Genomic DNA, 16836 nt, shown 5'->3' with positions numbered 1-16836 from the left:
AGCTCTGAAGCAGATTGAGAAAGACAATAAAACACTGCTGAAGCTTGCAACCTTTGTGATATGCGTCCCTGAAAGTGGATTTGAAACGGAAAAACTCCTGGCACTTCAGGCAAATAAGAGTCTCATTATTTGACTCACAGGGAAGACAGCAATGTTGTGTTATCCCTAAAGTTAGGCATGACAAGCCGTGTCCTAGGCCTGAAGGGTCCATCCAGAAGAGCAGCTCTCCCTTGTAGGTCCCAGGCTGCTCCAGGAGACAGAGATGTGCAATCCTACAATGTAGCTCAGGCAGGGTCTGAAGGCCCCGGGCTGAGCTGAGACATTTGCCCTAAGCCACCCTGTGAAATCACAGCTAAACTGGATGAACACAAGTCTTACAAAACCCACATTTCACACACCTTCTTTTTATCAAATTTCTTCAAGTGGTCAAATTACCTAAAGAAAATCCACAATTGTCACCCCCATCAGAAGGCACATTCCTTTTTGCCCACAAAATAATGAACCTAATTGTAGAATGGGACATGATTACCCTTCAATGTCTTCTGCTATTGCAGGGCAGTGAAGAAATGTCATCAGAGATTTCCTCTGCATGTACTTCTAGGAAAAGGAAAAGGGGAAGAAGAACAGAATAGAACAATTCCTCTGGAAGGGTGCTACAATGATCCAGTCTGACTGCCTGACAGCATTGGGGCCTACCACAGCTTAAAGCATTGTACTAATGGCATTGTCCAAATGCCTCTTAACTGCTGACTGGCATGGGGATCAATCACATCTCCAAGAACCATGTTCCAGGATCTGACCACCCTCTTGGTGAAAAAGTGTTTCCTCATATTAAGTCCAAACCTCCCCTGACAGATGCAGCTTTCAGCCATTCCTGTACATCCTGGTATAGGATCCTAGGAAGAAGAGACCAGCCAACATTCCCTTCTCCATTTCTTCTCAGGATGCTGTAGAGAGCAGTGAAGTGGCTTCCTAACCCTTTTCCCTCCAAACTAGACACACCCAGTGTCCTAAACTACTCCTCAGAGGACATTCCTTCCAGCTCCTTCACCAGCATTGCTGCCCTTCTCTAGAGTTGTTCAAATGTCTTAACAACCTTTTTAAATTCTGGGGCACAATTTATGGGATTACATTCCTTTACTCTGTTCCCTTGCAGTACAAGAACACAATTAGTACAGTTCCTAAGCTAATTGTTTCAGGATGTGCTATGTCAGCGATGCACAGCCGTTTGCAGAGAAGAAAGCACAGTCCTTAAACACAGTAGCTATCAGTTTGTTTTCAAGCATAATTCAACACATGGGCTTTAGCTCATAAATCCCATGCAATTTGAAATCCTTGCTACTTTAAAGACTGTCTTTTTCCTGAAAGGTCTCTGGACAGGGGGCACTATGGTAAGCAAATTCATCTTTAGACTTATTCTGGCTGCTGGTCTATTAGACCTCTGTTTGGACACATTGAGCTTGCACCAAAATATTAAGGTTCTTTAACAGAACAGACAGTCTGGCAGCTTTCTGCACTCACTACAACAGTTTTGCAAACCAAAACTTATTTCGTGTGCCAAAAGCTTGCTTTTCATCTATTTTCTATTTCTTCTATTAATTTTATTAATTTTCTATTTCTTATATTAATTAAAAAGTTCTATCCAAATAAAATTATACTGATAATATTATTATATTGATATAATATTATCTCAGGTTTCAGGTGGGCATATAGAAAACCTTCAGTCCTGCTTTGCAGTTATCTTCCAGGTGTGTAGAAAGTCTTAGAGAGAGGCAATTGTCTTTTATTGTCATGTGGACAGCTGGCCAGTCAAATCCTTATCCACGTCAATGTTATCAGCAACAAGCTTTTTAACTAGATGCTTGCAGAACTCCTTTAAAAACTCAGCAAACCTTTATTCACACTGCTACAGAGTAAAGCATATCCCCATAGAGAGGAGCATCACTAACTGCATCACACTGATCCAGCAGCATTTAATCTCTCGTGACTTTTTCAGTACCTGGGCTGATCTGGCACTTTGTCCACAGAAACTTCCAAAAGGGAACCTCAGTTAAAGCCAGCTGTGGTTATTTTCTTTCCTAGGAGGCAGGCACCCATTTTGAAAGGGCTTAGACTGACAGCAGCAGCTTTCTTGTTCAGAGCCCATCAGCACAGAGCATCCATTGCTCAGCTGGCAGATGGATGACTGGATGTGCTGGCCATGGCTGCATGGAGCTGTGGTCCCACCCATGTGGAGATGGGTGAAAGCCTCACTAGGGCAACTTCCAGGCTCTACCATTCTTTCCTGGATGTGATCAAACATATGAAACAGGGAACTGCATGGCAAGGTCTTCTAAATGTAGATTACAGAAAAGCATCGCTCAGGAAATTTAGATTTCCTTGTCCATATCAAAGTGTTGATTTCATGGCATCTCAACAAGGTAGTGCATATCTGTTGCTGCTCCTGATTAAACTGAGAAAAGCAATAGGCATAGAAGATCAAAACCTCAAACAAAAGATCTTCATCATGAACAAGGGAGGCCAAACCCAAAACCTCAAAATGTGGTTTATGTTAAAAAAAAAAAAAAAGTTACTGTAAGTATTTTATTTGCCAGTGCATAAGAAGTTAGGACAGAGGTCAAAGCCACACACTCCCTACAAGACCACACACTGCATTCAAGCTCTTGCACAAGCTGCCTTTGTTTAAAGGTAGAAGCTGTGCAAATGTAACTGAAAAAATATCTTTATAGCCTCATTTTCCCATTACAGAAAAATTCACTAATTTCTTCATTGTCATTACTTTTAGCTCTCATGTATAATATCCTGCAGAACATTAGTCTCCATAGAGATTTGTCAGGCATTAATATTTGGGAGTAAAAGCAATATAATCTTGTTTACAGCTCTAACTACAACACTTCTTACTTATCCTGGCATATTTCACTCACAGATTGATGTTTCAATTTTTTTTTCTTAAGGTTTTCCTAACCCAGCCAAATTACACCAGCAAGAGTAGCTCAGCTAGATTCAGCATGTTCTGAAGATCCAGAAAGACACAAAGAAAGAGCCACATCAAAACCCAACTCTGATGCCTCCTGCTCTCCATAACAGGTTAGCCCCATCTCAGGTTTAAGTACTTCCCTGTGTGAAACCAGTTTGTACCTCCAGTTCTTGGTGGCTGAACTGTGGCACCACGTGAGCCCAAACACTCTCCCGGAATCAAGTAAGTTTCTTCAGACAGTGAAAAGCACAAGTTACTAAACCCCCTCAGCTACACTAAACACAGTCAAGCCAGAGTGGGATTTTTTGAACATCCACCAAAGTATACGGCCAAAAACTTGCTGGGACCAGGAGGAGGAGGGTAATTTCAAATCTTTGTACCATTTCTATCCACAGCCCATTGCACATTTCTGCAAGGCTCTTCTGAGCTTCTTACAGCAGTTGGGACCTCTTCCCCATCCTTCTGATCCTTCAACACCCTTAGGGATTCTTGCTAAAGGACTACATCATCTGTAAGATAACCTAAATACACAGATACTAAAGAGGAAAACATAAACAGTGTCCTTCATGCATCTGTTCTATGATGAATATTTTGCACACACATGCTTACATAGCAACCACCGCTTTCACCACCCAAGTGCATTAAAGCTACAGTGGAATGCTCTTCCCTGTGTGGCACAGGCAGGCAGCTCTTGAGTTACACTTCAGTATTCACACAGAAGACAATTAGTGCTGGGGTCTTGCTTGGTCCATCCTCTGCGTGGCAATATCAGTTTTGTAACATTATTTTCTTGGCCTCCAAGTCTGCTGTCCATCAGAGGTATAACCCATGTGCTCCAGAGTCACACTGTGAATCAAACCAGTGCCTTGCAAGCAGGCAGGCTGAGCAGACTTGCTTCAGAGCAGCAGTGCAAACCCCCAATGTAGGTGCAACCTGGGATACCCTTTACATTCAAATGAGGTTGGAGCACATCTTTTTTGCCAAGCAATTCTGACCTAAGACTAATATCAGAAGGAAATGCAACTTCCACTAGAAATGCTTCTAGGTCCAGTCTTATGAGTTTCCCAATTTACAAGTAACCTGTGTATCATGCACCAAATTAGCATGCACTTGATGTCTGCTCTGCTCAGCAGAAAAAAAAAAAAAAGTGCTTTTGGCTGCAGGAGTGCAACTGAGCAGCATCCTATCCTCTTTCAGCAGTGTAGCCTACCAAGGGGCACTTGTGTGCCAGGATCTCTGCTCCCTTCCTCCAGATGGCATAAGGACCAGCAGGACTCATTACTTGTTTTCCACATTTTGTTGTGTTCTCTTTGGAGCACTTCTAGTTTAGACTCCAAAGAAATCATCATAAAAAGATATTACATTTGCACATAATGCAATGCCTAGAATGAAATGCCAATTCTTAAGTTTGTTAAGTTACTATGTGGTTGTTGACTAACTATTACTGTAAAAAATTATGTAAATTATGTAAGCATAAAATCTCTCGGGTCTCTTTTCCTATTTTCACCACTCGGAATTAAAAAAGCAGACATAATTCCAATATCTTAAAAAAAGGGTAAGTGAGACTAGTTCAGAAAATAAATATTAATCAGATATTTTTCGTTCCTCTCAGAATACTATCCTTCTCTTTAAAAACAAATAAAAATTCAACGTCCTAATAGTGAGAACTGAGCTCTTTTACTATACTTCTCATTAAACAGTTCTACTTCTAGACTTTGGCTTTATTATAGCACAGAAAACCCAGCTGAAGGAAGAGAGCACTGGTCCCTTTTCTTCCAGAGACTGCCAAAGAAGACACACAGCAATCCGATGTGCCAATTTCCATAGCACACATTCACTCATAGTGTGATTTCTCATTAAGAAGGCAGCCTAAATCCAACAGGATGGCCATTCTTTTACAAGAGGCTGCAGAGCACAAGGTAGGTAAAAGAGCAATTTGAGTATTTTCTTTCATGCCCAACTGTACCAAGAGCACAGATTTGATCAGCTGCCTGCTGACAGATGTATCGCTGTTTACTCCTTGTCCTTGCTTGTGGGTTTCTCCTCTGATCTCTAACAGGATCCACTGGGGCTTGCCAAGCTTCAGCTGCTCAAGTCTCTTCTCACAGGAGCCTGTAATGCTCATCACAGGAAGCTGTGTAAAATTCAGCTACCAGATCATCATATACTCACTAAAACCCAGAAGGGACCATAGCGGTCCTCAGATGACAGCGGGCAGATCTCAGTTTCAAGAAAAACAGCAGTCACACATTTAAAGGTGAAATACAACAACCCAGAAATAAACCCCCTGTGCTGGGAATAACTGGGAACGACTTACAGAGTCAAATACCTGCTTTTATTATTTTGTGTTTTCATAGGTTTCATACTGAGTTTCTCTCCTTTTATTTAGTAGCAGAAAATTTATAACAATAGACCATCATTATTTGTTATATTTCCTTAAAGGCTTTGTTTGATTTATGCAGTGAGCAAACCAAAACAAAAAAAAAAATATAGCTGCTTCTAAATTTATGAGTTGGTGCTACAGACTATCAATATTTTGAAGAAATGGTATTGCAGTGGCTAAGAAAGACAATCAACTCTTTCAATACTAAGATATTTTAGTGCTATTTCCACCAACTACTCAATGTCCTGCTGTAGTAAGACATTGCCATTTCTATACTGTACAGCACCTTCTGGGGTGCAGGGGCAGCCAGAAAGACAGAGCCAAAATAACACTGTTATTGGGTAAGAAGCAAGCATCTTCCCATGAGAGAGGTAGAATTTCTAACCCAGAACAGACATGCTGAAATGCTGGAGACAGAACACCCTTGTACATATATTCAGAAGAGGATTAAGGCTTATAGGAAATTTCCCAGATAATGTTGCCACATAAAACTAGTGTTATCACCCATAGAGACAGAAAGCAGCTATGAGCAGCTGAATTATGCCTTCCTGATGAATATCATCTTTATTGCTCTCATGCCCTTAAGATCAAATTAGCTCATACTGGATAATTACCCATGTCCCAAAAATGTGCTCATCATCGAGACTAAGCTCAGATTTAGCCATCAGAACCTTAGCCAGGCTAATAGACCAGGCCATTGCAGGCAGGGATAGTTAGCAGCAAGTCTACTGCTAAGATAGCAAATGTTGATGCCTCTAAAGGAAGCGGCAAAAGGATGCTGGGATTAAAGCTTTTATCATTGTACTGTCACTAAATTTGCAATTTTAAAAGCAAGTTGGACATCTGGAAAAATGAAGGCTTGGGGTAACATGAGAGGTAACCACATGTAACTGAAGGGGGCCTACAAAAAGATGTGAAGAGACTTTTTGCAAGGATGTGTAATGATTATAGACAATGCAGAGCATCTTCAAACTGAAAAAGGGGATATTTAGATTAGATGCCAGGAAGAAATTCTTTACTGTGAGGGTGGCGAGGCACGGCAACATGTTTAGTACTTCCCTATGTAGAACTAGTTTGTACCTCCAGTTCTTGATGGCTGAACTGTGGCACCACATCAACCCAAACACTCTCCCAGAAGACAGTAAGGTTCTTCAGACAGTGAAAAGTGAAAAGCACAAGTTAAACCCCCTCAGCTACACTAAACACAGTCAACAGGTTAGCCAGAGAAGTTCTGGATGCCCCATCCCTGGCAGTGTTCAAGGTCAGGTTGGATGGGGCCCTGAGTAACCAGGTGGATGAAAAGTATCCCTGCCCACTGCAGGTTGGAACAAGAGGATTTTTAGGGTTCCTTCCAACCCAGGCCATTTTATGATTCTTCAACACAGATTTTTCAAGAACGAGATTGCCATCACCTAACAAGGCATATTAGGAGCTTTCTATGAAAAATGGCAGCTTTCTGAATTATTTCACATGCAGTTCTTTGATATGCCTCTGATTTTTCTCTACTGTAATATGCAAGAGGATTGTTGTAAAGCATGACAGCCTAGATCTGTGGCAGGGTAAGTGCATTAACCAAGACAGTGCATGCTCTTGGTTAACAGTTGAGACACTCCATCAGCAATTTAACCCTAACAGGAAGGACTATTTTGCAAAATGGGATAGAGGTATAAAAATTCACAAAAGCAGTTGTCAACTTCTAAACTCATAAGAAATTGGGTAAACTTGGAAATTCTTTCTGAGCTCATGTCTTTAAGTACAGTTTGCAGTGTGATGATGATTATTGTAGAAGAACCTGACTGAATTATAATGCACATCTTGTTGTGTTACTGGCAAGATTACTATCAGGTTATTAAATTCACTCTTCTGTTGTTCGTACTTATCAATATACTAAATTTTAGTCTTCCTGAATTTGAAATGTGTATTTATTAACTTCTTTGGAGCAAAGAAATAACTCTTCCTGAATCTTAAAACAAAATATGTCAAGCTCCTAAATAAAGCAAAGCATTTTCTAAAATATTCTACAGGAAAGACATATTTCATGTAGACCTTGATTTCATCACAAAAGGTCATAGGAATCACAGGAGAATTCAGGAGTACCACTCCACTCAGAGTCAGCTCAGGCAGAGTACAGCCCTACCTACATATTGCTCCTAGGCCTGATCATCCAATCAGATTTTATTTATGCATCGATTTAAACACCTGCCCCTAACATGGGCACACAAATATTGCAGGAGACCACACCAGAAGTGTTGCTAAAGACAAAGAAAATTATACCCTCCACTCCCCCACTGTCCACAGGCCTAGTCCTTTGACCACAAAAGATTGGTCAAATGCTTTACTTCTGGTAAATCCATGCTGTTTCCCCACTACTTTTTTCTTTTAATCTGTTCAGAAATGTGTCATTCAGCTGTAAAATAGATCTGAAAACATAAAGCTTTTTTCCCTTTTATTCAACACTCACAATAGTAGGCCAATGGAGGAGGCCAGCAGGTGTTAAGAACAGAACTCAGGCACTATTTAAGATATTCATACTGCTCTGTTCTTTGCATAATAGTCCAAATTCAAAACACTTGTGCCAATTCATATTAAAACCTATCTTCAATAAAGATAAAAGGTAAAGCATTATATCTGTCTGTTGTGTGCACACATAAGGTATGGGTGGAGCCTGGCAAGTAGATCACACTCAGGACCCCTAGAAATGCATAACTACAGAAAAATTCCATCTCTGACTGAGCTATCAAGGGAAGCCTCAGTTCTAGCATATGTTTAAGTGGGGTGTTCCAAATTACTACCAGTGATTTCAAGAATAAATCAAAGTCTTTCTGCTTGAAGTAATAAACATTCATAGCCTTTAAACCAACATATAATCATCATTTTGTTAATGCTCCTTGAAGCCAATAATACCCAAAAAGTAAATACTTAAGAGCAACTGAGAGGCTTGGGAATAAATACTATTTTCTAAGTATCAGCATTTATGACTAATGCAGTTTATCATCATCCCAAAAGAACAGTGTAGGGCACTGTGACTGCTTGCTCCTTGATGCTACAGCTTCCAACACCACCCCACTAACTTCAAGGTTACCATATGACAAATAACAAATTACGTGGCAAATATTGTCTTCCAAGTCAGCAAACTCTTAATTAGATCATATGGTAGAGTCATGATTTCAGTCCTCAAGTGAAACTGGTCTACTTTAAAAAGCTAGACTGTTTAACTAGTGAGTGGTCTGCATATTCTTAGAAAGAGCAATAGTCAGTACAGGGAGAAAAAAAAAATCCAACAACGACGAGGTTTTGTTCAGCAGGAACATATGTTGGGAAGAGCACTGATTTTAATGTTTGCCAATAATATCCATCAAGCCTGTATGTTTGCTCAGGACCTTAAGGTTAAGTATATAAATAATTTCAAGATGAGACTTTGATAGCTCAGCTACAGAGAGGTCAATATAACACATATGCACATATTGTTGGGATGTCATGCTGACATCTCACTGTAAAAACCAAAAAACTAACCAAGTTGTGCATCAGACAACAGAAAAAAAAAAAAAAAAACCACAGAACAGACACATCCACTCTTTCATGTATGCAGCATGAAACCTGGGAAAAAAAGGAATAAAACTAATACCTATGTTTACAATCACCAGAATCACATGCATTAAAATAATACAGATTCTAAACAGGGAAAACTGCAGTTTCCAGGAACTGTGCTGTCAGAGGGTATTTTAAAAGGGACCGCAAAACATTCATAAAAATGAGTATTTCTCTCTCTTGTCTCTAATGCATGTTAAACATAAAATGGAAGGGGAAGCCAAGGCAGCTCCTATAGGCATGCTCAAAATCAGAAATCAAGATTTCTGAAAAAGCTGCAAACCTTCAACAAAAGACAAAAATCTGATGCCACACAAAATCTGTCCTAGAGCAAACTGATGCATGCAGATATTGTCATCAGACTATTTTTGATCAGAAAAAAGAAAAAAAAAACATTTCACCAGTACAGAAAGGTACCAGTAATTCCTGGAAACCCTATGCAAGTACATGACTCACCATACATCCCTTCTCAGACATTCAGGTGAATCATGCTTCCAAAGGGACCACAATGACAGAATCATATCCAACTATTAGCTTAGTTTAAAAAAATTTTAAAAAATCCCTGCAATTCCAACTGAAAACATATTTACCTGGAGAGAAATAAGACCAAGAGCTGCTTTTTCTCTCTAGGTACATCTTCACTTGCAACTAGAAAAAAGTTCTGCCCAGGTATTCCCCACAAGTACTTTGTCAGTACCCATGCTGAAGATATTTCTTCTTAAAAGAATCTCTTTCATTTTGTACTAGAACTTAATGGGAAAGGTAAAGGACTACGACAGTATTTTTTACAAACATCATCCATTATTACACAAGGAAGGCCGAAACTCAAGTGTCAGCTGGTATCTGCTAACAATGCTTATTGCCATGGAACTTCTCTCCCTCCTCAAATGAGAAGTTTATTTGTGGGGCCTCCTATTTGAGTTCATGCAATTTCTCAAGTTGCACAAGCAGAAAAGAGTTGAATTTCTCATCAGAAGGTATCTGCTCAGAGTTTCCTGGAAAAGGCACTTTTTTGGCTGATTCCTCCATGCTGCAGCTCAAACTACCATCAGATCAAGAAGGCCCAAGAGATCAAAGGAAAAACAGTGTCACCTCAAAGAGTCTCATGCTTCTTGATTGCTCCCCAGAGATGAGCTGCTGCATCCAGATGCCACCAAATGGCAGGAACACAGCTTAGAGGCAGTGCCCTGATGAAGCTGAGGCACTACAAAGTCTATCTGAGCTCAGGTATCAGCTCTTGTTTTCTCCACCGAAGTCTCAGCCTCTGTTCAGGTCACAAAGGACTTCGCACAGTTTGTTCCTGGCATGCTTCAGGCTCAGCTTATACCACGAGCATGACTTGCCAGAAGTGAGAAATGATGAAAGAGGAAGAGGGGAAGAGTCCTCAGGCCCTTTTGCAAGGTCACCAGTAGCAGGTGCCTAACAGGGAACCGAGACACAATGAAGAAACATAAGCTTTATAGGGATAAGAACCTTGGGCATGCTGAAAAATTATTAATGGGTAATTCCCAAAGAGGACAGCAAGCCAGGCAGGAGTTTTCATGCCTACTGCTGGGGGACTGTGGGAGAAGAAGGGGAAAAAAAAGAAGGAATAAATTAGGCTGTTAAGACAAATTCTTACATAATTCTACTTGGATATAATAGACCTGATAAAAAACAAAAAATATCTCCAGAAAGACACAACTGCTGTCCCTTTTGCTCATCCTGTCTCATGGTTTAGACTGAGTAAGTGGGTTGCTGAGTGTCAGAATCTGAGGTTTCATTACAGCTTGTCTAAAGGAGCAAATGAGGGACTGGCAGGAGAAGACACAAAAATGGTATCAAAACAATTTCTAATTTATTGGCCTCCATTTTAAACTTAGTTTTCTCTAGTGAGTAAAAGGAGAAGGTCCAAAAAAATTATACAGTGCCTCATTAGAGAATTTATCTCCTCCCATGAAGAGTGCAAGAAACAGGAATTTTCACAAAGCTTTAAAATCTTGTTTTCCACAACGAACACTAAAACTGGCACCACACTGGTTTAATCTCTTGCTCGAAATCATGGTGGGACAGGTTACCTCCAAATGGTGAGTAGGAAATAGAAGGTGGCCATTATCCTTGGGATAATGATGCTTTAGCAGATGTTTTTAGAGGTTTGCCTGAAATTATCCTGGAAGTAATGCTGCCAACCTTATTCAGTCCAAGATTTAAATGCCTGCTAGGAATTGCATTCTTCCCGGAAGCAATGGAGGCAACCAGAGCATACATGTGAATTTAAGAAGGAACTCAACAGGAACGCTATGTTAGAGACCCAGCTGGAGCTCCAATGCCATACAATGATGGCCTGGTTAAAAAGCAAAGACTTTGAGCTTTGCTCCCAGGAGTGGTAAGAGGGGGCTCTGAAGTGGGAACCTCTCAGACCAGCAAAAAGAGAAGACACAGAGCTGTACCCAGAGTCAAACAAAGGAAGCACAGCTGAATGATTTACACCACAGGCTGAGAGGAACTGATAAGGGAAAGGCACAGCCTATAATATCTGTAGGAGAGGGGTTCTATACATAGTGGCTAATAGCAGCATTTTCTGGCTTTCAGAGCTCCTGCAAAGCCATTGCACAATAAAAACATATTATGACAGACCCTTCAGGAAAGGGACAAGAGATACACATCTGCAAAGACAGAAGAAAATACAGTAACTCTACCAATGCATGGGAAGTGTCAGCTATCAAGTTCAGAATGAACTCCAAGAAGCTGGGGAAGCAGACATACAAATAATTCACTCAGTAGAACTGGAAAAGTGTATAAAAGAGGGAAAAATATGATTTTGCACAAGACACAGGGTAAAAAAGTTAAACAGAAAAGCAACATACAGGTGCAGTAGAGAAAAGCCACAACAAGGTTTATAAGAAAGACTTTGTGGACAGAATCAGAGCTAATAACTATGACAAGATTCTACCTATCTTTGTAAATAAAGGGAAAGCACACAGCAGTAAGATATCAGGCAGTCTCAAAAGATGAAATATTGTATGCATATGACAAAACTAAAAAGAATGAGAGCAGTTTTAAATCACAGACTAGTAGCAACATCAAGGACATATTTGTGTGTAGCAGGCACAAAATAGATAACACAACTAAATGGCTCCAGAGACGGCAACCAATATCAGAATTATATCTTCACTTCTTTGCTAGAAACAGACAGGGAGGTAAAACACAAGATAAAAGAAAATCAAAATGAATCTCTAAGAGTAAAGCTATGTCCAGACCATGTACTTATTGTCCACCCAAAGATCATGCTGTTACCTGAAGAGGTGTGAGCACTACAACACAAATCTTTCCTGAAGAGATTAAGTAAACTCAAAGGTTATTTAGCTTTACAAGTTGTAAAAGTGTCTTTTGAAGTTTTCAACCCATAAGTTGTGCTGTAGTTATTGAGTAGTCAGATTTGGGTCCCACTGAAATTGTACTTAAAAAAAAAAAAAAAAAAATTAAAAATCTGAGTCCTGAAATTATTCAGTGAGGCAAAAAGGACCTTTCATAACAATTCCGAGGTTCCCAGTGTTCAGAGCTTTTGTTCCATGTTCACTTCTGCTGAGGGAACAAACTATCACCTCAATGGGGAAAAAATATTTTTAAAGTCTGACAAACAGTTTAACTTAGACCATACCATTGCAATAATATCCAAGAGTAGGATACCAACAGACAGAGAAGACTTCATAGTAAGGTCACTGCTAGTACAACTACAAGTTAAAAAAATGATCAAGGGATATATCAGTGACTTCTGTAAGACAGTCTTGCAACAGAAAAGCATAACATCTCAATAAGAACATAAACTGTTAAACTAAACTTGTTTCAGACCACTTCAAGGTAACAGCTGGGGGTGGAGGAGAGGGAATTAAAAAGGAAAAATTTATATCAACTGCACCTGCATAATCAGACACTGCAGGAAAAAAAACTTCATACTCAAGCACATTTTAACTGTCAAGGTGTTTTGAAAAATACTTCAGTGTTACACACAGTGAGAGAAAACACTTTGGCTGTGTAATATAAAATTCTTTTTAGAAGTTTCTGAGAAGTATGTGGGAGTCACTCTGAAATAGAACCATTTCTCTGGAGGATCTAAGGATACAGTGCATTCCCCACCAGAGCCATGACTGCTCCCAGCACAGAGCTGTGATGCGCATTAGGACATCCAGCTTCAGCAATAGGCTGCAGTTGTGCTGAAATGCACAGCAGACTTTCAAGAATAGTAGAAATCACCAATTTCACCAGAAAAAAAAAAAAAAAAAGAGCCCACAATAACATCATTATCACAGATTATTATCTAGACAACTGGGAACTTAAAAACCTGTCAGACATTACCTCAGTGACCACTGTAATTAAAGCAATGAACCATTTGCTCAGCCATGATACCTGAAAATGTGAAGTATCATTACAGTAAACCAGGCTCCTTTCTTTTTGTGCGATTTACCTGGAAACAGGAAGCCAGGCATGTCACACACCATTTCCATAACAGAGAAGTCAATCAAATGGTAAAACTCAATAGCAGTTAAAATTGTTATGTCTAGCCAAGAGGAAAAAAAATAGAAAAATTGTGGCAGGCCATTCTGAACGGAAGAAACTGATAAAACATTCAAGCAGCAGAAGTGAGTTTAGGCAGTCCTGTGTGACATTAAGACATGCGTTCTGCTACGTGACAATCACACACAGCCGTTTGAGCAGTCTTGAAATGCACAAACAACCTTCTAAACACAGCGGAAGAAAGGTCGCTTACCAGAAAGGTTAAGTGATTACTTGCATTAGCAGGACAACATAGATGTTGCTGGTTGTAACAGGACATTAAACAGCTTACTTATATAAAACATTTATTTTATGCTCCTCACAGTGGTTCTGACACATCTTTTGCGGGAGAAGTGTTTACCAGAATGTCAGGCCTGTGGCAGAACAACACATACCACTGATTATTTTTTTCCAGCAAGCACATTATAAAATCACAAGAAAGTGCAACACAAAGGAAAGAACATGGATGCTAAACTGCTTTCACTAACTCCCTTTTAACTTTTAATGCACAATTTCTGCACAATTTCTAAATTGTTATTTAGAAATAACAATTATAAAAGCTACATTTAACTCCAAAATGTAAGAGGAAAATAATTTTAGGTCAAAAACTTGACCTAACTAAGTCTATTTTACTAGAACAGCATCATTAATTACAATCCAAAGCTTCCATAATTTTAGAAATAAAATCAAAATTCCCCCTATTTAAAAGCAGGCATAGCTACTCCTTGATATTCACAGTACCCAAGAAAGAATGTACATCTATTGATGCATTATTTACTCATCACCTTGTATACCGTCTCACTGGGTATTAATTAACACATGAACATGTCCAGTGTATTCAATAGCTAATTGGAGTGGAAGCTAGACGATGTGATCCCAAATTCAAGCCCTGGGCTGTGGAAAGACGTGTGCTCAACAGGCTATTGAAATATAAAGGCAGTGCTTGGAGCAGAGGAAGGTTACAAGCACCACATTAGCAGAGCTCCCTGCAGCAGAAGTGGGGGAGCACATGCCTGCCCTCAGCAATGAGCATTTGTGGTGGCATACAGGATGAGAGTGAAACAACAGGCTGCTCTTCAGAAATGCATCTCTGGTATCAAATGCCTTTTTCCTTCCTTTTCAGTTGTGAGCCTCTAAGCCACAGGAGCATCGTGACTGCATGTCTGATTGCTGCATGAGTATCAGAGAGCACCTTTGAAGTGTCATAATCTGTAATTTAAACCTGTAATACGTCTTAACACAATGGACTGCAATATCCCTTCACAGGCAGAAGAGGTGTTCCTTACACAAATGCTTTTTAAGTCAGGAAGAAATTTCTTTTTTAAGTGGATTTCAACACACAAACCAACCTACATTAACCAAGACAGCAGTCTAAGACACACAGCAGAGGATCTGTATTTACAGTCAGTCAGATGAAGTCTGACACAGATGGTAACAGGTAGGACATCTGACATTACAGATGATACCATGTCCTTAAACAAATTCCATTATGCCCAGGTACGTATTGAGCTGCAGTAGTTTCAGATAACAGAGTGACCTTTCTTCCATATGTGCTTTGATACTTAAGTAAAGGAGGACAAATTAAGGACAAAATACAAGCTTTCACTTTGAATTCTGCCTCCCCTTCTCCATTTCTTTCATGTGCATTACCAGGTATAAAAAGCATCCACAGCAAACCACCACCAAGCTTTCAATAGTTGTTCACCAGGATGCAAGTGGGATTTCATTCACATTCAGCAGTGCTGTGAAGGGATCAGACTCAATTAAACCACTCATGCTTTTTAGAATTCTCTCTAGCTAACCTCTAAGAGAATTATCACAGTGCAATCAGACCAAAAAGGTAGTCCAGAAACACGAATATGCCATGCTGCGTTTCTGAATTACTGCAAGCAGCTGAGCAAGCAACTTATTAGCTGAACAGGAAACCAGGCATGCTTGAAAATACAATTACTGCAATGTTAATGTGTCACTGTCACTGAGCTGGACTTTAAGGGTGCCTTCACAAAGGGTAAGTGACCAAGAGTGATAAGTATGAAATGCAATGGATGGGAAACTGTCATGTAACTGTTGCCACTGGGGAAGGGGGGCCTATCTTTGCTTTAATTGCTGCTTATATGTTTTTATAACAGTTTTTTCCACCTTATCAAAGCACCAAGTAAAACCATACCATGCACGAAATTCTTTGATGTTTTGGATTCTCCCCTGCAAATTTTCTCTCTCCCCAAGCTTCTGTATACATCAGAGGCAGCTATAGATACTCCAAAGCATAGTTTTAATAAACTGAGATACATATCAAGGACGTGGTTTACAAGTATTTTAAGATTTAATGCTTCTGCCTCCTTGTGGCTGATACTGGCATGAACCTCCCTCCAGAGCTAGTTCAGCTGACAAATGTGTTTGTCAGCTGGAAAAGCTGACCTGCCCTACATGTGAAAAATATTCTCTATAACCAAGAACTGTGTTCACCTTTAGATCATAATAATACACATTTAAGTAAAAACAGAATAGCTGTAACAATTCAGAGTAAATGTCCAGATGGGTCCTGTACTCCTCTAGTCCTGAGATGAGCAACTGCTCCAGGAAAAGGTACAAAACAAGATTCAAGTATGGAGAGTGAAAAATTCTTGTCTTCTGAGCCCTACTGAAGTGATGGCATTCAGAGCCAAGGGTTAGATATGCATCGCTATGTTGAACACACCTCAGTAGACTTATTTTCCTGAGGAGTTAATGAGCTTTTTTCCATTTGTTTTAGGCACCTTCAGTGAAGAACTTCAGTCAGACTTTTAATGCTGGAACCCAAGCATGTTGCTGGATCCACGCCTCTCTTACCTACGACTTTGCCAATTCCTTGGTAGAGTTCAGGCAGATCTCCTTCCTCGTGGCACTTCCAAATTACAGATGAGGTTTTAATCAGCACCCATGTTGCTTGCAAGTTCAACATATATATATCAGTAAATGTATATATTTATATAAAAAATAAGACCCAAGCATCTCTTTGAGAAACTGGCATCACATTCCACAACTCTGAGTGACAAGGCATGAGCCAGAGCCGAAAGTTTGGTGCTTTTAGTTTGCAGCTCTTCAACAAGCCCCTTCAATAGTGATCGTTTTGTTGTGTTCAGGGACCAAAACTGAGTAGTTCTTGAGAAAGATCATATCAAGGGCAATATGAGAGAAAGATTTAAATACTCAAAATTGATTCTGCAGATGCTTCTAAAATTCTGTAATGGGGCAAAGTACACAAGGAGTTAAAAAATGCTACAGACTGTGTCCCTAAATGAAAGCTTTCTCATTGAAAACAAAAAACAATCACTGCAACCTTAAACATGAAGAATTCATGGACATGAAGCTGTTC

The 16836-nt window shown here is 39.8% G+C and overlaps 1 protein-coding gene across 1 annotated transcript in view; it reads right to left on the bottom strand.

Annotated features, from left to right (window-relative positions):
- RBMS3 (RNA binding motif single stranded interacting protein 3) overlaps positions 1 to 16836 on the bottom strand; it is a 703588-nt gene that overhangs the window by 566919 nt on the left and 119833 nt on the right. The window lies entirely within an intron of this gene.

The sequence above is a fragment of the Melospiza georgiana genome, chromosome 1, assembly GCF_028018845.1.
Source record: "Melospiza georgiana isolate bMelGeo1 chromosome 1, bMelGeo1.pri, whole genome shotgun sequence".
Taxonomy (NCBI): Eukaryota; Metazoa; Chordata; class Aves; order Passeriformes; family Passerellidae; genus Melospiza; species Melospiza georgiana.
The sequence above is the reverse complement of the archived record's forward strand: the minus strand, read 5'-3'. Positions and strand labels throughout refer to the sequence as shown.